Raw genomic sequence first — 5,624 nt, forward strand, 5'->3', positions numbered from 1 at the left:
TTCCATTTCCTATCCCAATTCTGCAATCGTGAGAGATGAGAGCTGGCTTTGCAGTAATCTTCCTCTCCTGTCTGTACATCTAAATGAACTATGAAATTGGAAAGCAGGGAGTCCAAGCATCCTCACCCAAGCCTGGCTCCTGAGCCAGCCCTGCATCCACCTCAGCAGCTGGAACATCTGCCCCGCACCGTGCTGAAATTCTCCCCAGAAAATGCAAACTGCTTCAACCTCAGAGTGCAAACACAGGCTTGGAGCTGGCTGCCAGAAGGAGATAAGAGTCTTTGCTGTCCAATGCAGCTGCAGTTTTCAAAACATAAACACAAAGCAGAGACAGGAGGTACGTTTGGGTGAGCCGAGCAACCCAGAGAGCTTAAAATTTTTGTCAGACAACAATTCTTCATAAATTGCTGCTCTGAGCAATGGCTGGGTCCAACAGGTGTTAATGCCCTAAAACTAGAAATACAAGGGGAAAATATTTTTAATCCCATTTTCTTACTTCTTTCTCTGCTGGTAGGAGCCCGAAGAACGCAAACTTTTGTAATCTCTCCACATTCCCTATAAGAGCCAGCCAAAACTCTCGCTTGATCACTGTCTCATCTGTGCTTCAAAGAGGAAGGCAACTGGACGGAACACAGCCAGACGGAACACAGCCTAATGCAGAGGAGCAGGCAGAGAGCCCATTCGAGTGCCATCACAAAAATCATCCCGACAGATACACAGAACAGACCAGAGACCTGGACTTGGACAGGAGAACCTGGATTTGGGGAGCTGGTCCCAGAAGTGAGGCCCTCACAGCTTTCTGCTTCACTGGGACACACGATGCCTTGAGGAATTGAATGCAGCTGTTGTGGTTTAACCCCAGTCAGCAACTAAATACCACGCAGCTGCTCACTCACCCCCCACCCAGTGGGATGGGGGAGAGAATCAGGGGAGGGGGGAAAAAAAAAAAAAAAAAGTAAAATTCGTGGGTTGAGATAAGAACAGTTTAGTAGAACAGAAAGGAAGAAACTAATAATGATAATAACAACAATAATAAAATGACAATAATAATAAAAGGATTGGAATATACAAAACAAGTGATGCACAATGCAATGGTTCACCACCTGCCAACTGGCGCCCAGTTAGTTCCCGAGCCCCCACGCCCCAGGCCAACTCCCCCCAGTTTATATACTGGACATGACATCACATGGTATAGAATACTGCTTTTGCCAGTTGGGGTCAGGTGTCCTGGCCGTGTCCCCTCCCAACTTCTTGTGCCCCTCCAGCCTTCTTGCTGGCTGGGCATCAGAAGCTGAAAAATCCTTGACTTAGTATAAACACTACTTAGTAACAACTGAAAACATCAGCGTGTTATCAATGTTCTTCTCATATTGAACCCAAAACATAACACTGTACCAGCTACTAGAAAGAAAATTAACTCTATCCCAGCTGAAACCAGGACAGCCACACACTCTGAAAATTGGCTATGAGAATTGGAAAAGAGAGAATTCCTCATGGGAAAAGGGAGCATGCCTGCAGATCTGAATTCAAGACCAGGGGACTGGATTGCTGTTGCTGCTGCCATAGAAAGGCTCTGACCACAGGCTACAGCTATTTTAATCCCATCTCACTGTCCTCTGGTAGACCCAGCTGCAGTATACTCAAATGTACCAGTTGCCCCCCTCCCCATCCCACCCTGCCAGGCTGCTTCCAGAGAGCACATAGAGCTCAGGCGTTTGGGGGCTTTGCCCAGCAGGACTGAGATACACAACCCAGTCCTCAAAATACAAGGAGGTGCACAAGAGCTGTGCTCCTTGCATGGAGGTGGCTCCATTTGGTCACGAGCTGCCCTGGACGATGATTTCCTCCTACGAAGGTCCGACCAGGGATCCAACTGCAGTGCTGCTGCCCCCAGGTACAAGGATGGGGGGAGCCATGCGAAAGGCATCCCACCCAAATTCCTCCAGTTTCAGAGTTCACTGCTCCATTCCCTCACTCCAGCAACAGGTGATATCTGCAGCCACAACCTCCACATCCATTAAACCAATTTCCATCAAGTGCAAGACAGACATTACCATAGGTTACTAATGTGGGGTCTCCGCAACACTGTCTGATCAGGTTCCAGACAGAAAAGCTGCCCTGTACATTGACCTACTCCCAAATGTGCCATCCCAGATATTTTACCTCCCACCATCAGAACAGGCAGCTCATAGCTCCAGCATTTCAAATACAATCAATTAGTCAGGCTCCAGGCATAGGGGAAAGAGGAAAGCAATATTTGATAGCATTTGTATTTGGCTCTATACACATAAAAATACAATTAAGGCTATTAAACCAATTTATCCTTATAGCAGTCCCCTGGTTAGAGCTAATGCTGAGGAAACCACTAGACTCACCAATACAGTTCATGCTGGGAAGCATGAGGCAGAAGCTGGTGCTGAGTGAAATCAAAGCATCACTACGCTGCACAGGTTAAAAGGAAGAACACAAATTTTCTTGTAGATACTGATTTTCTTTAGATTAGGGAAATGCTTACACACATTAATCAGTTAAAACTGAGCAGAAGAGAGAATAGATAACCAAGACATTTTCTTCCTGGTTTTAATTCCTTTTTGGGGCTAAGTGATGATTTTCCTCATAAAAGTTAAGACATTCGAAATTGCTTTCTACCCCAAACTTGAATGGAAAGCTAGACTGCTGAGATCTCATGAACTGAAAAATGAGACATTAAGGAGTCCTGGATGAGAAAGTTCGAAATTGAGTTTCTTTTCAATAGAAACACAATATTTTGCTAAATCCAAACGCCCTTTAGCTTCAGATGAAGCAATAGGAAGAACAGCTTGTCTCAATGAATCTTTACCATGGAAAGTATCAGTGGAACCACATTTTTCAACTAAAAAAGCCTCTTTACTCTGACATTTCTCATCTGTTTTGTTAAGGGGATTTGGAAAAGGCTGAGATTTTGGAGGAGGTATATGAATTGATGATTAACTTGGCAGGAGGGCTGCGAGCTGTGAATCTCAGAGCTGGAAAGCAGCATTTGAACAGGGCAATTGTGTCATCTTTACATCAGCCGTAGGTAGGGGTATGGCAAGACAACAAGTATGAGACATGTGGGGACTGCTCTGCTTAAGGAATTTAAGTGTAACTACAGGAAGGATTTCAGACTAAGAGGTAACATTGATAGCATGGTTGGTAGCTGTGAGTTGGTAAGTCAGTACCAGTGGGACAGATGCTTCTCTTTCCGAATTCAAAGTCTTATTAGCTACAATTTTGGCTCATTAACTTTTGCCATTTTTTAGCCAACTTTGCTGGAAAGGAGAGAGAAAAAAAAAGAGAGATACCCGCATACAGGCTGCTGCAAGACAAACAGAAGAGAAGTTCTACCACATGCTGACAGCCAAGCACCCATATGTTCCCCTCATGGACAGTACTTTACTTCATACCTATAAATAATGCAACATAGCTGTCTGCAAAGAATTAGCCCATGGTTATTGGGTGCACACACATCTGAGACCTGGGCTCATCAACCTGAACAGCACGAGAAGGTTATGAGAGATGTCGGCACAGCCCAGCCGCTGCCACGATGTAGCCAAAGGAGAGGTGGCAGGAGGATTTGGGCAGATTACGCTTCCCGCAGCTGGGAGCTTGGGCTGATAACGGTGAGTATCAGAGGAGCAAGACTGAACTGTGGGTCAAAAGGGCAGGCCATCTCCTCATTTATGATGCACAAGCTGTTATTGCCAAAGTGTCACATTGTTCGGCTTGTCTATTTTTTCCCCATTGGAAGCCTGCCCATCACAGCAGCACAGCGCAAGCTGCCAAGCAGGCCCAGGGCAGTTCAGGGAGATGTCCACCCTGCTCCAGTCTGCCTCAAAGCTATTTCATCACTCCACAAAAAAACACACATGTAACCAAATCCAACAGCTCCTCACCCCGGGTGGCTGCTCCCAGGGGCTCCTTTCCTTTCAGTCTCATCACTCCTGTGGTTTCCTTCTCATTTCTTTACATAAAGCCCCCAGACCCCTCCTTGCTCAATGCTCTTTAGCCCCACAAAATCACTGTGATGCTACACAGACCACACGAGCCTGCCTAGGGACCAGAAGCAGAATAATCACATTAGTGCAGACCTGTACCCAAATTAACTGCAAGTTTACTTGTTCCTTTGACAAAACTATTCACATGGGATGCTCTCATGGGAAAGCAACACAAGTCTTTGGATGTCTCTTGTTCCAGCCTCATCTGGCTGGGAAGGAAGGGAGAGTATTAGCTCTAGTTTAGGAGGGCATGGTTTTTCATCAAGCTCTTTCACCAACTCTACTTAGTAATGAACTGCAGCTGAGTGAGCTCTAGTGTTTGGTATCATGGACCTGCAGCAAAGAAGAGTGAGCACCAGTAACTTAAATGCTGTCCATTTAGAGATTGTTGTGAAACGATGCAGCCATCCTCAGCAAGAGTCACAGAAGCCTTCCCCCTCCTGGCATCTCCCAGATGCAGAGGAAGCTGAATCAGCAGGTTTGCTGTCAGATCAAGTGCATGAACAGCATGCCAGCTTTAAATCCCAATTCTCAGACACCCCTGACAAAACCAACATCACCTGGGTTTTGATCTGCTTTATCACAGTCTGAGCCATGACAGCAGGAGATGGAGGGTTGCACTTTTACATGAGACATATAAAGAGAAGAGCCACAGGGTCAACTTTTCTTACCCTAGGAAGAACAGAATGAGAAAATAGTGATGAGCAGAAATTACAAACGCAGAAAATCCAAGGCAGAAGGATGAGTCAAAAAGGAAAGGGCTGAAGTGCTTTAGCATTCAGGAGACTGCACGTGCCACAGGGTAATCACCTGGAAACAGGTAGGGACTGTCCAAGGAAAAAAAAGATTGCTGCTTTGTGCAAAACCAAGACCCTGAGAGGAAACAAAGGGCTGCCCTGCAGAGAGACAAAGAAGAAAGTATTTCCCAGCACAGGGACTTGCTGAAGGGCCAGACTGGAGCTGGCAACAGACACCTGCCTCCCACCCAGCTGGGTGCTGCTAAACAAAAGAGAAGGGGCAGGTCTGCCACCCTGGTGGGGCACTGGATGCTCTTAGGTCTGAGCAAACATGAAGACCCTTCCTCTGCCACAGCTCAGACTCTGCTTCTGAGGGTTCGGAAGGATCTGAGCCCATTTCATTTCATTCCTCTCCACTCCAGGCGCCCTCCTACACCCTAGAGCTGCCTCCCTGCCCCTTCATCACTAAATAGCCCAGGAATACATACACACAACAAGTACAGAGCAAACCGGCTTCTCTGAGGACATCCATACTTGTGGAAAAGCAGCTGCCAGGGAGGTATGGCAGGGCCCTCTCCCTTTCTTGCACATGGGGAGAAAGCAATGCAATGGTTCTTTTCACAGCCTGTGGTTTCCCATTCATCAGCCATCCCAGCAAGCACAACCCTTCAGTCAGAATAGATGTGTGACGGACAGGCAATCACAAGAGGGGTGGGGATGGGAAGGAAAGGAAAGCAACCCCTTTTACAGAGAGGCGGTTGAATACTTTGAGACAGCTCATAAAATCCAAAGGTTTTAGCCATTACAGTTTCAAACTTAAGCAAAGTGCAATGGGGGTAACAGTAGGATAAATAGTGAAAAAGATTTGGGA

The sequence above is a fragment of the Haliaeetus leucocephalus genome, unplaced genomic scaffold (genome assembly GCF_000737465.1).
Source record: "Haliaeetus leucocephalus isolate CR32 unplaced genomic scaffold, Haliaeetus_leucocephalus-4.0 Scaffold657, whole genome shotgun sequence".
In the NCBI taxonomy this organism is placed as follows: Eukaryota; Metazoa; Chordata; class Aves; order Accipitriformes; family Accipitridae; genus Haliaeetus; species Haliaeetus leucocephalus.